General features: G+C 48.8%; 8 non-coding genes across 8 annotated transcripts; all 8 read right to left on the bottom strand.

Moving 5' to 3' along the window:
- Positions 1 to 3,430: 3,430 nt before the first annotated feature.
- Positions 3,431 to 3,503, bottom strand: TRNAR-ACG (transfer RNA arginine (anticodon ACG)). The gene has a single exon. It is a non-coding gene; the product is annotated as a tRNA-Arg (tRNA).
- A 312-nt stretch (positions 3,504 to 3,815) lies between these two features.
- On the bottom strand, positions 3,816 to 3,888 carry TRNAR-ACG (transfer RNA arginine (anticodon ACG)). Its single transcript has one exon. It is a non-coding gene; the product is annotated as a tRNA-Arg (tRNA).
- Positions 3,889 to 8,413: 4,525 nt separating this feature from the next.
- TRNAR-ACG (transfer RNA arginine (anticodon ACG)) lies at positions 8,414 to 8,486 on the bottom strand. Its single transcript has one exon. It is a non-coding gene; the product is annotated as a tRNA-Arg (tRNA).
- A 312-nt stretch (positions 8,487 to 8,798) lies between these two features.
- On the bottom strand, positions 8,799 to 8,871 carry TRNAR-ACG (transfer RNA arginine (anticodon ACG)). Its single transcript has one exon. It is a non-coding gene; the product is annotated as a tRNA-Arg (tRNA).
- Positions 8,872 to 9,183: 312 nt separating this feature from the next.
- On the bottom strand, positions 9,184 to 9,256 carry TRNAR-ACG (transfer RNA arginine (anticodon ACG)). Its single transcript has one exon. It is a non-coding gene; the product is annotated as a tRNA-Arg (tRNA).
- A 4,525-nt stretch (positions 9,257 to 13,781) lies between these two features.
- On the bottom strand, positions 13,782 to 13,854 carry TRNAR-ACG (transfer RNA arginine (anticodon ACG)). The gene has a single exon. It is a non-coding gene; the product is annotated as a tRNA-Arg (tRNA).
- A 312-nt stretch (positions 13,855 to 14,166) lies between these two features.
- On the bottom strand, positions 14,167 to 14,239 carry TRNAR-ACG (transfer RNA arginine (anticodon ACG)). Its single transcript has one exon. It is a non-coding gene; the product is annotated as a tRNA-Arg (tRNA).
- Positions 14,240 to 14,551: 312 nt separating this feature from the next.
- On the bottom strand, positions 14,552 to 14,624 carry TRNAR-ACG (transfer RNA arginine (anticodon ACG)). Its single transcript has one exon. It is a non-coding gene; the product is annotated as a tRNA-Arg (tRNA).
- Positions 14,625 to 17,379: the final 2,755 nt, after the last annotated feature.

The raw sequence follows: 17,379 nt of genomic DNA on the forward strand, positions 1-17,379 counted from the left end.
ATTGCCGCTGTAAATGGCTACCGGTATAATAACAAAAATCTTACCCAATTCTACCTGACCTTAACTCACTACCCCACCCCCTCTATTCCCACCTCTCCCCTCTCACCCAATCTACCCTTATCCCCACCCTACTCTACCACCACTGACTATACCCCAAACCACTCTACACCTACCCCACTCTTCGCTACCCACAATATCCCACACCACTGTACACCTACCCTACCCACTGCCCCACCCCACTGTACCCCTATCCATCAAACCACTGTAGACTGGCAAGGTGACACGAGGTCCTTTGATCCCAATAGATTTCGCCCAGCCTTTCCATATCTTCATATCACTACCGAGTTAAGGTACGTGTTTGTTGAGTCTTCAACTTACCCCAGACCTACGCTAGTTGTTCAAGATCAGACAGGCAGTCAAAGTGAACAGGCACGCCTTTGACAGTGTCTCTTCGGATGTAGGTAGATGCACAAAGTATTCTATTCTGAGGTCCATGCATTCTGCCATGTAAGCGCCAAACAGCCCTTTCACAGGAAGACCCTTCAAAAAGTAAAGACTCCGCTTTCTGTATGTTGGCATGTAGCACGTAGCCCATCTTGGCAGATAGCGTACATCACATTGCATCTAGTGGTGGCCCTATGTTGTGATTCTTCACTTGCCAAATCATAGCAGTGCTAAAAGGTCATGGCCAAGAGGCCTCAGCGGCAGGGGATCTGCGTCCAGTGCAAATTGGCACATGCCAAAACGTCCTGAACAATGGAGAAGGCAAAGAAGTTTCATTAGTGGTGTAATGGGAGGATAAATCGTGTTCCAGATGTTGGGGACATCCCTCAGACCTGTTAAGGGCCTCCATCACACCACTGAGGAATCATCCTTGTTTGTTACTGTTTGCAATGAATGATTGAAGGAGTTGCGTATCTTCAGATCTATAGATTCCTGCTATGATATGACATGATATTGTATTTGAATCGTACTCATACACGCGTGTTTCAGAGCGTGACGAGGCAAGGGAGGGGAAGAAGGGAGGACAAAACAGCGATCTTCCTAGGCCCAGTGACATTGAGAATGCTCAAGTGCAGGGGAGAGGGAGGGAGGAAAGTGCAAGGAGAGGGGCGAGGTGGAACGTGCCGAGGAAGGGATAAAAACAACAACAACTGGTAGCGCAGCCAGCAGGGTGGCAAGTGCGAGGTTTAAAGCGCAGACAAGGGGTGTCTGATAAGTGCAGGTAAGGGCACTGTAGGGTTACAGATACAGACCCAAGTGCAAGGATTGCGTGCAAGGGTTGCCAGGAGGCAGTGCAGGTGTGCGGCTGGGTGGGCAGGGACCTTGGCCCGAAATCAGAGGGTAGCCAGGTGCACGGAGCCGAAGCAGACAGATCAGCAGGGGAGCGGAAGAGCAAAGGCAGAAGCAAAGAGGAAGGTCTTGAGGTGCTTCCGGAACCAGAGATGGTTCTCCTCAAGTTTCAGTGTGGCAGGCAGGCTGTTCCAGAGGGAGGCCCCAGCTGAGGAAAGAGATCTACCCCCAACTCGTTGCTTGGAGAAGCGACCGGCCCTGAGGGAGTTGGAGGTGGAGGAGAAAAGAGCTCGAGTGGGAAGGTATTTACGGAGGGAGAGTTGAAGGTATTTTGGACCCAGGCCCCAGTAAGCCTTGTGGACAATGCAGAGGGACTTGAATTTAACCCTTGCAGCCACTGGGAGCAATGAAAAGATTTCAGGGCTGGAGAGATACGATCCCTGGGCTTCAGACCAAGGAAACGTCTTGCAGTCCTGTTCTGGATGAGTTGCAGAGGACAGAGAGAAGAAGCAGGCAGATTTAGAAAGAGGCTGTTGCAGTAGTCTAGCCTAGAGAGAATCAGAGCTCTAGATACAGTAAGCTTCTGGGGGAAGGAGAGGAAAGGAACAATACCTCTGCAAATGTACAGTTGGTAGTTTGACTTCTTAGAGATGTCAGAGATGTGAGAAGAAAAGGAGAGTGTGGAGTCGAAGATGACCCCAAGGTTCTTAGCCTCAAAGGTGGGAGCAGGAAGAGGGCCAAGGGAGGCCGGCCAGAGAGTGGCAGGAAAGGAGGGTGCAGGTGTGCCGATGAGGAGAATCTCTGCCTAAATGGGATTAAGGCAGAGATCATTGGCGGCAGACCAGTCCTGGATGGCAGACAGACGGTCAGAGATGAGGGAGGGAAGCCTGAAAACAAGCAGAGTGTCATCCGCATAGCACTGAAAGTTGAAGCAGAGAGCTGCAATGCGGTGGGAAATGGGTGCCAGGTATTGGTTGAACAGCCAGGGAGAGAGGTTAGACCCGTGGGGAACACCACAAGTAGAGAATGAGATGGCGAAAAGGAAGGACCCAAGTTGGACCTGGGAGGGCCGATCAGAGTGGAAAGAGGTCATCCAGGCCAGGGCCTGATCAGTGATACCCGGCTTATCACGGAGACAGTTGAGCAGGATGGCATGGTTGACCGTGTCAAAGGCAGAAGAGAAATCGAGTAGGATGAGGACCCAAAAGGGATGTTAGAGTCATGGTTGGACAGCAGGTCTTCACAGGTGTTCAGGAGAGCAGTTTCCATGCTTCTGACAGCTCTGAAGCCAGGCTGATGGTCATGGAGACAACCAACAGAGTCGGTGTGAAGATTAAGCTGGGAGATGGTCAGCTTTTCCAAGAGTTTGCCCTGGAAAGGAGTGATAGAAACCTGCGAAGTTAGCCGGGCCGGAGGGGTCGGCTGTGGAATTTTTGAGAAGAGGGTGCACAAGAGAATGCTTCAGAGTGGAGGGGAAGATTCCACAGGTGATGGAATGGTTACAGAAGTCGGCCAGATTCAGAGCAAGGGTGTCAATGTGGTCCTTGATGGTTTTGGACGAACAGGGAAGAACCTGTTTTGACTGGAATCACACAATCTCCTGGGCTTGCGCCAATCTGGTTTCCAACCAAGCCACGGCACTGAATCGGCCTTACTGGACCTAAAGATTCAACAGGATGATATCAAAGATGCCAAGAAGCAAGCCCTCCTCTTGTTACTGGGCCTGTCTGCAGCCTTCGACCATGTATACATATTGAATAAATCAAAAAGGCAGCCTATGATCGAGCCAGCCAGGAGTCAACCTGGAATTAGTCAAATGTGTTATCCATTGCGCCACTGGACCGCTGCTACAGCGTGAGCAGGAGTCAGCACTTTTGTAACGAAACAGAAGTTTCCTGCTTGAGACACAGTGAGAAACGTACTTCTCATTTTTACAAGGAGAGGTAGAAAAAAACGCTACAAGCCCACAATGAGCAGGTGAGCGAGCGTGTGCCATCATGAGAAACTTAGTTCTCATTTTTCCCAGAGGAGAGGTAGAAAAAATGCACTAACTACGAATAAACAATGTGCTTTTGTGTGCCATGCGTGACAAGGCTCATTTTTAAATACTTTCTAGAACAAAAAGGAAGCATGCGAACGAGCCAGCCAGGAGTCGAACCTGGAATCTTCTGCTCCGTAGGCAGACGCGTTATCCATTGCGCCACTGGCCCTCTGCTGCAGTGACTCTTGGAATCAGCACTTTTGTTACGACGCAGAGGCTCATCATGCGGATTGAGCCATCATGAGCAACTTAGTTCTCATTTTTATAAGGAGAGGTGGTTGAAAACATGCCTACGAACTGACAATGAGCAGGCGTGTGCCATGTGTTAGAGACATCATGAGAAATAACGTAGTTCCCATTTTTTCTCCCGAGTAGAGGTAGAAACACGCTGCAACAGTGACTACAAACACACAATGAGCTTTCGAGTGCCTTGCGTGAGAAGGCTCATTTTTAAATACAGAACAAAAAGGCAGCATTTGAACGAGCCAGCCAGGAGTCGAACCTGGAATCTTCTGCTCCGTAGGCAGACGCGTTATCCATTGCGCCACTGGCCCGCTGCTGCACTGTGAGCTGCATTCAGCACTTTTGTTACGAACCAGAGGCTCAGGTCGGGCTGCCTGAGACATCACGAGAAACTTTGTTCTCATTTTTACAGCGAGAGGTAGGAAAAACGCTACCAACACACAATAAGCAGGCGTGTGACATGTGTTAAAGAAGGCTCATTTTTAAATACTTTATTGAAAACAATACATACACACATCTGACAAAGAACGCATTTGGCATCAGATACTGCCCGGATTGCAACTCTCTGCACGTATTTTCTGGCGAGTTCTACGGACCAAGCATCTCATTTATTGTACGATAGCACTCACATTTTCATGCGCAAATAACAGATTTAGACTGTTTTCACTTTTTAGTATTGTACCATTTTATGTGCTCGGTGCTCTTCAGTGTTAAATCCGCGGGAGAGGATGATCTGTACCCAGATCAACCCCAAAAGTGCCATACAGATATGAAACAGATAAGGCCTGAGTGATAGGCGTGCCAAGGAGTACTCGACGTGCATGCCACAGAAACGCGAAACATGCAACAAGTGAGAGACATAAAATGGGGGTTTTCACTTTAAGAAATAACATATAATATATTGAATACAATTTTTTGTTTACTTCTTAAAAGGTGTTTTATTGAGCTGCAGCCTTCCTCTTAGAGAGCAGGACTAAGAAGCCCGGCTGGAGCATTTCAGCACATTTTTATTTCCTTTTGGCGATCGCTGTGTCAGGGTGTTGGGTTGGGGCTCCAAGATTGCCGAACACCAGGCGAGCAGTCTATCATGGGGAACAGTTTAGTATACAACACCGGTGCGATGAAGGTACATGGCCTACTGTGCATTTTAAGCACCACCTATAAGCCGAAACCGTTGCATTGAAGTACAGGTAGGAGGGAGATGACATGTGAAGAGGGACACACGACTTGTTTTTTTTTGGGTTATTTATTTGTTAAATATTGTTGGTTGTTTATCGTCTAATTGACTGCCTTGGGCCATGCTTACCTCTTTGGCCATTCCCACCCACTCCTTGCCCCTCCCACCCAAAACTCAACCCCTGGTATCTATGTTGTTTCTAAGCAGTCTGCTGTGAGTTAATGGCTTAATTGCCGCTGTAAATGGCTACCGGTATAATAACACAAATCTTACCCAATTCTACCTGACCTTAACTCACTACCCCACCCCCTCTATTCCCACCTCTCCCCTCTCACCCAATCTACCCTTATCCCCACCCTACTCTACCACCACTGACTATACCCCAAACCACTCTACACCTACCCCACTCTTCGCTACCCACAATATCCCACACCACTGTACACCTACCCTACCCACTGCCCCACCCCACTGTACCCCTATCCATCAAACCACTGTAGACTGGCAAGGTGACACGAGGTCCTTTGATCCCAATAGATTTCGCCCAGCCTTTCCATATCTTCATATCACTACCGAGTTAAGGTACGTGTTTGTTGAGTCTTCAACTTACCCCAGACCTACGCTAGTTGTTCAAGATCAGACAGGCAGTCAAAGTGAACAGGCACGCCTTTGACAGTGTCTCTTCGGATGTAGGTAGATGCACAAAGTATTCTATTCTGAGGTCCATGCATTCTGCCATGTAAGCGCCAAACAGCCCTTTCACAGGAAGACCCTTCAAAAAGTAAAGACTCCGCTTTCTGTATGTTGGCATGTAGCACGTAGCCCATCTTGGCAGATAGCGTACATCACATTGCATCTAGTGGTGGCCCTATGTTGTGATTCTTCACTTGCCAAATCATAGCAGTGCTAAAAGGTCATGGCCAAGAGGCCTCAGCGGCAGGGGATCTGCGTCCAGTGCAAATTGGCACATGCCAAAACGTCCTGAACAATGGAGAAGGCAAAGAAGTTTAATTAGTGGTGTAATGGGAGGATAAATCGTGTTCCAGATGTTGGGGACATCCCTCAGACCTGTTAAGGGCCTCCATCACACCACTGAGGAATTATCCTTGTTTGTTACTGTTTGCAATGAATGATTGAAGGAGTTGCGTATCTTCAGATCTATAGATTCCTGCTATGATATGACATGATATTGTATTTGAATCGTACTCATACACGCGTGTTTCAGAGCGTGACGAGGCAAGGGAGGGGAAGAAGGGAGGACAAAACAGCGATCTTCCTAGGCCCAGTGACATTGAGAATGCTCAAGTGCAGGGGAGAGGGAGGGAGGAAAGTGCAAGGAGAGGGGCGAGGTGGAACGTGCCTAGGAAGGGATAAAAACAACAACAACTGGTAGCGCAGCCAGCAGGGTGGCAAGTGCGAGGTTTAAAGCGCAGACAAGGGGTGTCTGATAAGTGCAGGTAAGGGCACTGTAGGGTTACAGATACAGACCCAAGTGCAAGGATTGCGTGCAAGGGTTGCCAGGAGGCAGTGCAGGTGTGCGGCTGGGTGGGCAGGGACCTTGGCCCGAAATCAGAGGGTAGCCAGGTGCACGGAGCCGAAGCAGACAGATCAGCAGGGGAGCGGAAGAGCAAAGGCAGAAGCAAAGAGGAAGGTCTTGAGGTGCTTCCGGAACCAGAGATGGTTCTCCTCAAGTTTCAGTGTTGCAGGCAGGATGTTCCAGAGGGAGGCCCCAGCTGAGGAAAGAGATCTACCCCCAACTCGTTGCTTGGAGAAGCGACCGGCCCTGAGGGAGTTGGAGGTGGAGGAGAAAAGAGCTCGAGTGGGAAGGTATTTACGGAGGGAGAGTTGAAGGTATTTTGGACCCAGGCCCCAGTAAGCCTTGTGGACAATGCAGAGGGACTTGAATTTAACCCTTGCAGCCACTGGGAGCAATGAAAAGATTTCAGGGCTGGAGAGATACGATCCCTGGGCTTCAGACCAAGGAAACGTCTTGCAGTCCTGTTCTGGATGAGTTGCAGAGGACAGAGAGAAGAAGCAGGCAGATTTAGAAAGAGGCTGTTGCAGTAGTCTAGCCTAGAGAGAATCAGAGCTCTAGATACAGTAAGCTTCTGGGGGAAGGAGAGGAAAGGAACAATACCTCTGCAAATGTACAGTTGGTAGTTTGACTTCTTAGAGATGTCAGAGATGTGAGAAGAAAAGGAGAGTGTGGAGTCGAAGATGACCCCAAGGTTCTTAGCCTCAAAGGTGGGAGCAGGAAGAGGGCCAAGGGAGGCCGGCCAGAGAGTGGCAGGAAAGGAGGGTGCAGGTGTGCCGATGAGGAGAATCTCTGCCTAAATGGGATTAAGGCAGAGATCATTGGCGGCAGACCAGTCCTGGATGGCAGACAGACGGTCAGAGATGAGGGAGGGAAGCCTGAAAACAAGCAGAGTGTCATCCGCATAGCACTGAAAGTTGAAGCAGAGAGCTGCAATGCGGTGGGAAATGGGTGCCAGGTATTGGTTGAACAGCCAGGGAGAGAGGTTAGACCCGTGGGGAACACCACAAGTAGAGAATGAGATGGCGAAAAGGAAGGACCCAAGTTGGACCTGGGAGGGCCGATCAGAGTGGAAAGAGGTCATCCAGGCCAGGGCCTGATCAGTGATACCCGGCTTATCACGGAGACAGTTGAGCAGGATGGCATGGTTGACCGTGTCAAAGGCAGAAGAGAAATCGAGTAGGATGAGGACCCAAAAGGGATGTTAGAGTCATGGTTGGACAGCAGGTCTTCACAGGTGTTCAGGAGAGCAGTTTCCATTCTTCTGACAGCTCTGAAGCCAGGCTGATGGTCATGGAGACAACCAACAGAGTCGGTGTGAAGATTAAGCTGGGAGATGGTCAGCTTTTCCAAGAGTTTGCCCTGGAAAGGAGTGATAGAAACCTGCGAAGTTAGCCGGGCCGGAGGGGTCGGCTGTGGAATTTTTGAGAAGAGGGTGCACAAGAGAATGCTTCAGAGTGGAGGGGAAGATTCCACAGGTGATGGAATGGTTACAGAAGTCGGCCAGATTCAGAGCAAGGGTGTCAATGTGGTCCTTGATGGTTTTGGACGAACAGGGAAGAACCTGTTTTGACTGGAATCACACAATCTCCTGGGCTTGCGCCAATCTGGTTTCCAACCAAGCCACGGCACTGAATCGGCCTTACTGGACCTAAAGATTCAACAGGATGATATCAAAGATGCCAAGAAGCAAGCCCTCCTCTTGTTACTGGGCCTGTCTGCAGCCTTCGACCATGTATACATATTGAATAAATCAAAAAGGCAGCCTATGATCGAGCCAGCCAGGAGTCAACCTGGAATTAGTCAAATGTGTTATCCATTGCGCCACTGGACCGCTGCTACAGCGTGAGCAGGAGTCAGCACTTTTGTAACGAAACAGAAGTTTCCTGCTTGAGACACAGTGAGAAACGTACTTCTCATTTTTACAAGGAGAGGTAGAAAAAAACGCTACAAGCCCACAATGAGCAGGTGAGCGAGCGTGTGCCATCATGAGAAACTTAGTTCTCATTTTTCCCAGAGGAGATGTAGAAAAAACGCACTAACTACGAACAAACAATGTGCTTTTGTGTGCCATGCGTGACAAGGCTCATTTTTAAATACTTTCTAGAACAAAAAGGCAGCATGCGAACGAGCCAGCCAGGAGTAGAACCTGGAATCTTCTGCTCCGTAGGCAGATGCGTTATCCATTGCGCCACTGGCCCTCTGCTGCAGTGACTCTTGGAATCAGCACTTTTGTTACGACGCAGAGGCTCATCATGCGGATTGAGCCATCATGAGCAACTTAGTTCTCATTTTTATAAGGAGAGGTGGTTGAAAACACGCCTACGAACTGACAATGAGCAGGCGTGTGCCATGTGTTAGAGACATCATGAGAAATAACGTAGTTCCCATTTTTTCTCCCGAGTAGAGGTAGAAACACGCTGCAACAGTGACTACAAACACACAATGAGCTTTCGAGTGCCTTGCGTGAGAAGGCTAATTTTTAAATACAAAACAAAAAGGCAGCATTTGAACGAGCCAGCCAGGAGTCGAACCTGGAATCTTCTGCTCCGTAGGCAGACGCGTTATCCATTGCGCCACTGGCCCGCTGCTGCACTGTGAGCTGCATTCAGCACTTTTGTTACAACGCAGAGGCTCATCATGCGGATTGAGCCATCATGAGCAACTTAGTTCTCATTTTTATAAGGAGAGGTGGTTGAAAACACGCCTACGAACTGACAATGAGCAGGCGTGTGCCATGTGTTAGAGACATCATGAGAAATAACGTCGTTCCCATTTTTTCTCCCGAGTAGAGGTAGAAACACGCTGCAACAGTGACTACAAACACACAATGAGCTTTCGAGTGCCTTGCGTGAGAAGGCTCATTTTTAAATACAGAACAAAAAGGCAGCATTTGAACGAGCCAGCCAGGAGTCGAACCTGGAATCTTCTGCTCCGTAGGCAGACGCGTTATCCATTGCGCCACTGGCCCGCTGCTGCACTGTGAGCTGCATTCAGCACTTTTGTTACGAACCAGAGGCTCAGGTCGGGCTGCCTGAGACATCACGAGAAACTTTGTTCTCATTTTTACAGCGAGAGGTAGGAAAAACGCTACCAACACACAATAAGCAGGCGTGTGACATGTGTTAAAGAAGGCTCATTTTTAAATACTTTATTGAAAACAATACATACACACATCTGACAAAGAACGCATTTGGCATCAGATACTGCCCGGATGGCAACTCTCTGCACGTATTTTCTGGCGAGTTCTACGGACCAAGCATCTCATTTATTGTACGATAGCACTCACATTTTCATGCGCAAATAACAGATTTAGACTGTTTTCACTTTTTAGTATTGTACCATTTTATGTGCTCGGTGCTCTTCAGTGTTAAATCCGCGGGAGAGGATGATCTGTACCCAGATCAACCCCAAAAGTGCCATACAGATATGAAACAGATAAGGCCTGAGTGATAGGCGTGCCAAGGAGTACTCGACGTGCATGCCACAGAAACGCGAAACATGCAACAAGTGAGAGACATAAAATGGGGGTTTTCACTTTAAGAAATAACATATAATATATTGAATACAATTTTTTGTTTACTTCTTAAAAGGTGTTTTATTGAGCTGCAGCCTTCCTCTTAGAGAGCAGGACTAAGAAGCCCGGCTGGAGCATTTCAGCACATTTTTATTTCCTTTTGGCGATCGCTGTGTCAGGGTGTTGGGTTGGGGCTCCAAGATTGCCGAACACCAGGCGAGCAGTCTATCATGGGGAACAGTTTAGTATACAACACCGGTGCGATGAAGGTACATGGCCTACTGTGCATTTTAAGCACCACCTATAAGCCGAAACCGTTGCATTGAAGTACAGGTAGGAGGGAGATGACATGTGAAGAGGGACACACGACTTGTTTTTTTTTGGGTTATTTATTTGTTAAATATTGTTGGTTGTTTATCGTCTAATTGACTGCCTTGGGCCATGCTTACCTCTTTGGCCATTCCCACCCACTCCTTGCCCCTCCCACCCAAAACTCAACCCCTGGTATCTATGTTGTTTCTAAGCAGTCTGCTGTGAGTTAATGGCTTAATTGCCGCTGTAAATGGCTACCGGTATAATAACACAAATCTTACCCAATTCTACCTGACCTTAACTCACTACCCCACCCCCTCTATTCCCACCTCTCCCCTCTCACCCAATCTACCCTTATCCCCACCCTACTCTACCACCACTGACTATACCCCAAACCACTCTACACCTACCCCACTCTTCGCTACCCACAATATCCCACACCACTGTACACCTACCCTACCCACTGCCCCACCCCACTGTACCCCTATCCATCAAACCACTGTAGACTGGCAAGGTGACACGAGGTCCTTTGATCCCAATAGATTTCGCCCAGCCTTTCCATATCTTCATATCACTACCGAGTTAAGGTACGTGTTTGTTGAGTCTTCAACTTACCCCAGACCTACGCTAGTTGTTCAAGATCAGACAGGCAGTCAAAGTGAACAGGCACGCCTTTGACAGTGTCTCTTCGGATGTAGGTAGATGCACAAAGTATTCTATTCTGAGGTCCATGCATTCTGCCATGTAAGCGCCAAACAGCCCTTTCACAGGAAGACCCTTCAAAAAGTAAAGACTCCGCTTTCTGTATGTTGGCATGTAGCACGTAGCCCATCTTGGCAGATAGCGTACATCACATTGCATCTAGTGGTGGCCCTATGTTGTGATTCTTCACTTGCCAAATCATAGCAGTGCTAAAAGGTCATGGCCAAGAGGCCTCAGCGGCAGGGGATCTGCGTCCAGTGCAAATTGGCACATGCCAAAACGTCCTGAACAATGGAGAAGGCAAAGAAGTTTAATTAGTGGTGTAATGGGAGGATAAATCGTGTTCCAGATGTTGGGGACATCCCTCAGACCTGTTAAGGGCCTCCATCACACCACTGAGGAATTATCCTTGTTTGTTACTGTTTGCAATGAATGATTGAAGGAGTTGCGTATCTTCAGATCTATAGATTCCTGCTATGATATGACATGATATTGTATTTGAATCGTACTCATACACGCGTGTTTCAGAGCGTGACGAGGCAAGGGAGGGGAAGAAGGGAGGACAAAACAGCGATCTTCCTAGGCCCAGTGACATTGAGAATGCTCAAGTGCAGGGGAGAGGGAGGGAGGAAAGTGCAAGGAGAGGGGCGAGGTGGAACGTGCCTAGGAAGGGATAAAAACAACAACAACTGGTAGCGCAGCCAGCAGGGTGGCAAGTGCGAGGTTTAATGCGCAGACAAGGGGTGTCTGATAAGTGCAGGTAAGGGCACTGTAGGGTTACAGATACAGACCCAAGTGCAAGGATTGCGTGCAAGGGTTGCCAGGAGGCAGTGCAGGTGTGCGGCTGGGTGGGCAGGGACCTTGGCCCGAAATCAGAGGGTAGCCAGGTGCACGGAGCCGAAGCAGACAGATCAGCAGGGGAGCGGAAGAGCAAAGGCAGAAGCAAAGAGGAAGGTCTTGAGGTGCTTCCGGAACCAGAGATGGTTCTCCTCAAGTTTCAGTGTTGCAGGCAGGATGTTCCAGAGGGAGGCCCCAGCTGAGGAAAGAGATCTACCCCCAACTCGTTGCTTGGAGAAGCGACCGGCCCTGAGGGAGTTGGAGGTGGAGGAGAAAAGAGCTCGAGTGGGAAGGTATTTACGGAGGGAGAGTTGAAGGTATTTTGGACCCAGGCCCCAGTAAGCCTTGTGGACAATGCAGAGGGACTTGAATTTAACCCTTGCAGCCACTGGGAGCAATGAAAAGATTTCAGGGCTGGAGAGATACGATCCCTGGGCTTCAGACCAAGGAAACGTCTTGCAGTCCTGTTCTGGATGAGTTGCAGAGGACAGAGAGAAGAAGCAGGCAGATTTAGAAAGAGGCTGTTGCAGTAGTCTAGCCTAGAGAGAATCAGAGCTCTAGATACAGTAAGCTTCTGGGGGAAGGAGAGGAAAGGAACAATACCTCTGCAAATGTACAGTTGGTAGTTTGACTTCTTAGAGATGTCAGAGATGTGAGAAGAAAAGGAGAGTGTGGAGTCGAAGATGACCCCAAGGTTCTTAGCCTCAAAGGTGGGAGCAGGAAGAGGGCCAAGGGAGGCCGGCCAGAGAGTGGCAGGAAAGGAGGGTGCAGGTGTGCCGATGAGGAGAATCTCTGCCTAAATGGGATTAAGGCAGAGATCATTGGCGGCAGACCAGTCCTGGATGGCAGACAGACGGTCAGAGATGAGGGAGGGAAGCCTGAAAACAAGCAGAGTGTCATCCGCATAGCACTGAAAGTTGAAGCAGAGAGCTGCAATGCGGTGGGAAATGGGTGCCAGGTATTGGTTGAACAGCCAGGGAGAGAGGTTAGACCCGTGGGGAACACCACAAGTAGAGAATGAGATGGCGAAAAGGAAGGACCCAAGTTGGACCTGGGAGGGCCGATCAGAGTGGAAAGAGGTCATCCAGGCCAGGGCCTGATCAGTGATACCCGGCTTATCACGGAGACAGTTGAGCAGGATGGCATGGTTGACCGTGTCAAAGGCAGAAGAGAAATCGAGTAGGATGAGGACCCAAAAGGGATGTTAGAGTCATGGTTGGACAGCAGGTCTTCACAGGTGTTCAGGAGAGCAGTTTCCATTCTTCTGACAGCTCTGAAGCCAGGCTGATGGTCATGGAGACAACCAACAGAGTCGGTGTGAAGATTAAGCTGGGAGATGGTCAGCTTTTCCAAGAGTTTGCCCTGGAAAGGAGTGATAGAAACCTGCGAAGTTAGCCGGGCCGGAGGGGTCGGCTGTGGAATTTTTGAGAAGAGGGTGCACAAGAGAATGCTTCAGAGTGGAGGGGAAGATTCCACAGGTGATGGAATGGTTACAGAAGTCGGCCAGATTCAGAGCAAGGGTGTCAATGTGGTCCTTGATGGTTTTGGACGAACAGGGAAGAACCTGTTTTGACTGGAATCACACAATCTCCTGGGCTTGCGCCAATCTGGTTTCCAACCAAGCCACGGCACTGAATCGGCCTTACTGGACCTAAAGATTCAACAGGATGATATCAAAGATGCCAAGAAGCAAGCCCTCCTCTTGTTACTGGGCCTGTCTGCAGCCTTCGACCATGTATACATATTGAATAAATCAAAAAGGCAGCCTATGATCGAGCCAGCCAGGAGTCAACCTGGAATTAGTCAAATGTGTTATCCATTGCGCCACTGGACCGCTGCTACAGCGTGAGCAGGAGTCAGCACTTTTGTAACGAAACAGAAGTTTCCTGCTTGAGACACAGTGAGAAACGTACTTCTCATTTTTACAAGGAGAGGTAGAAAAAAACGCTACGAGCCCACAATGAGCAGGTGAGCGAGCGTGTGCCATCATGAGAAACTTAGTTCTCATTTTTCCCAGAGGAGATGTAGAAAAAACGCACTAACTACGAACAAACAATGTGCTTTTGTGTGCCATGCGTGACAAGGCTCATTTTTAAATACTTTCTAGAACAAAAAGGCAGCATGCGAACGAGCCAGCCAGGAGTAGAACCTGGAATCTTCTGCTCCGTAGGCAGATGCGTTATCCATTGCGCCACTGGCCCTCTGCTGCAGTGACTCTTGGAATCAGCACTTTTGTTACGACGCAGAGGCTCATCATGCGGATTGAGCCATCATGAGCAACTTAGTTCTCATTTTTATAAGGAGAGGTGGTTGAAAACACGCCTACGAACTGACAATGAGCAGGCGTGTGCCATGTGTTAGAGACATCATGAGAAATAACGTAGTTCCCATTTTTTCTCCCGAGTAGAGGTAGAAACACGCTGCAACAGTGACTACAAACACACAATGAGCTTTCGAGTGCCTTGCGTGAGAAGGCTAATTTTTAAATACAAAACAAAAAGGCAGCATTTGAACGAGCCAGCCAGGAGTCGAACCTGGAATCTTCTGCTCCGTAGGCAGACGCGTTATCCATTGCGCCACTGGCCCGCTGCTGCACTGTGAGCTGCATTCAGCACTTTTGTTACAACGCAGAGGCTCATCATGCGGATTGAGCCATCATGAGCAACTTAGTTCTCATTTTTATAAGGAGAGGTGGTTGAAAACACGCCTACGAACTGACAATGAGCAGGCGTGTGCCATGTGTTAGAGACATCATGAGAAATAACGTCGTTCCCATTTTTTCTCCCGAGTAGAGGTAGAAACACGCTGCAACAGTGACTACAAACACACAATGAGCTTTCGAGTGCCTTGCGTGAGAAGGCTCATTTTTAAATACAGAACAAAAAGGCAGCATTTGAACGAGCCAGCCAGGAGTCGAACCTGGAATCTTCTGCTCCGTAGGCAGACGCGTTATCCATTGCGCCACTGGCCCGCTGCTGCACTGTGAGCTGCATTCAGCACCTTTGTTACGAACCAGAGGCTCAGGTCAGGCTGCCTGAGACATCACGAGAAACTTTGTTCTCATTTTTACAGCGAGAGGTAGGAAAGACGCTACCAACACACAATAAGCAGGCGTGTGACATGTGTTAAAGAAGGCTCATTTTTAAATACTTTATTGAAAACAATACATACACACATCTGACAAAGAACACATTTGGCATCAGATACTGCCCGGATTGCAACTGTCTGCACGTATTTTCTGGCGAGTTTTACGGACCAAGCATCTCATTTATTGTATGATAGCACTCACATTTTCATGCGCAAATAACAGATTTAGACTGTTTTCACTTTTTAGTATTGTACCATTTTATGTGCTCGGTGCTCTTCAGTGTTAAATCCGCGGGAGAGGATGATCTGTACCCAGATCAACCCCAAAAGTGCCATACAGATATGAAACAGATAAGGCCTGAGTGATAGGCGTGCCAAGGAGTACTCGACGTGCATGCTACAGAAACGCGAAACATGCAACAAGTGAGAGACATAAAATGGGGTTTTTCACTTTAAGAAATAACATATAATATATTGAATACAATTTTTTGTTTACTTCTTAAAAGGTGTTTTATTGAGCTGCAGCCTTCCTCTTAGAGAGCAGGACTAAGAAGCCCGGCTGGAGCATTTCAGCACATTTTTATTTCCTTTTGGCGATCGCTGTGTCAGGGTGTTGGGTTGGGGCTCCAAGATTGCCGAACACCAGGCGAGCAGTCTATCATGGGGAACAGTTTAGTATACAACACCGGTGCGATGAAGGTACATGGCCTACTGTGCATTTTAAGCACCACCTATAAGCCGAAACCGTTGCATTGAAGTACAGGTAGGAGGGAGATGACATGTGAAGAGGGACACACGACTTGTTTTTTTTTGGGTTATTTATTTGTTAAATATTGTTGGTTGTTTATCGTCTAATTGACTGCCTTGGGCCATGCTTACCTCTTTGGCCATTCCCACCCACTCCTTGCCCCTCCCACCCAAAACTCAACCCCTGGTATCTATGTTGTTTCTAAGCAGTCTGCTGTGAGTTAATGGCTTAATTGCCGCTGTAAATGGCTACCGGTATAATAACAAAAATCTTACCCAATTCTACCTGACCTTAACTCACTACCCCACCCCCTCTATTCCCACCTCTCCCCTCTCACCCAATCTACCCTTATCCCCACCCTACTCTACCACCACTGACTATACCCCAAACCACTCTACACCTACCCCACTCTTCGCTACCCACAATATCCCACACCACTGTACACCTACCCTACCCACTGCCCCACCCCACTGTACCCCTATCCATCAAACCACTGTAGACTGGCAAGGTGACACAAGGTCCTTTGATCCCAATAGATTTCGCCCAGCCTTTCCATATCTTCATATCACTACCGAGTTAAGGTACGTGTTTGTTGAGTCTTCAACTTACCCCAGACCTACGCTAGTTGTTCAAGATCAGACAGGCAGTCAAAGTGAACAGGCACGCCTTTGACAGTGTCTCTTCGGATGTAGGTAGATGCACAAAGTATTCTATTCTGAGGTCCATGCATTCTGCCATGTAAGCGCCAAACAGCCCTTTCACAGGAAGACCCTTCAAAAAGTAAAGACTCCGCTTTCTGTATGTTGGCATGTAGCACGTAGCCCATCTTGGCAGATAGCGTACATCACATTGCATCTAGTGGTGGCCCTATGTTGTGATTCTTCACTTGCCAAATCATAGCAGTGCTAAAAGGTCATGGCCAAGAGGCCTCAGCGGCAGGGGATCTGCGTCCAGTGCAAATTGGCACATGCCAAAACGTCCTGAACAATGGAGAAGGCAAAGAAGTTTCATTAGTGGTGTAATGGGAGGATAAATCGTGTTCCAGATGTTGGGGACATCCCTCAGACCTGTTAAGGGCCTCCATCACACCACTGAGGAATTATCCTTGTTTGTTACTGTTTGCAATGAATGATTGAAGGAGTTGCGTATCTTCAGATCTATAGATTCCTGCTATGATATGACATGATATTGTATTTGAATCGTACTCATACACGCGTGTTTCAGAGCGTGACGAGGCAAGGGAGGGGAAGAAGGGAGGACAAAACAGCGATCTTCCTAGGCCCAGTGACATTGAGAATGCTCAAGTGCAGGGGAGAGGGAGGGAGGAAAGTGCAAGGAGAGGGGCGAGGTGGAACGTGCCTAGGAAGGGATAAAAACAACAACAACTGGTAGCGCAGCCAGCAGGGTGGCAAGTGCGAGGTTTAAAGCGCAGACAAGGGGTGTCTGATAAGTGCAGGTAAGGGCACTGTAGGGTTACAGATACAGACCCAAGTGCAAGGATTGCGTGCAAGGGTTGCCAGGAGGCAGTGCAGGTGTGCGGCTGGGTGGGCAGGGACCTTGGCCCGAAATCAGAGGGTAGCCAGGTGCACGGAGCCGAAGCAGACAGATCAGCAGGGGAGCGGAAGAGCAAAGGCAGAAGCAAAGAGGAAGGTCTTGAGGTGCTTCCGGAACCAGAGATGGTTCTCCTCAAGTTTCAGTGTGGCAGGCAGGCTGTTCCAGAGGGAGGCCCCAGCTGAGGAAAGAGATCTACCCCCAACTCGTTGCTTGGAGAAGCGACCGGCCCTGAGGGAGTTGGAGGTGGATGAGAAAAGAGCTCGAGTGGGAAGGTATTTACGGAGGGAGAGTTGAAGGTATTTTGGACCCAGGCCCCAGTAAGCCTTGTGGACAATGC

The sequence above is a fragment of the Ambystoma mexicanum genome, chromosome 13, assembly GCF_040938575.1.
Source record: "Ambystoma mexicanum isolate Mex_15411 chromosome 13, UKY_AmexF1_1, whole genome shotgun sequence".
Lineage (NCBI taxonomy): Eukaryota > Metazoa > Chordata > Amphibia > Caudata > Ambystomatidae > Ambystoma > Ambystoma mexicanum.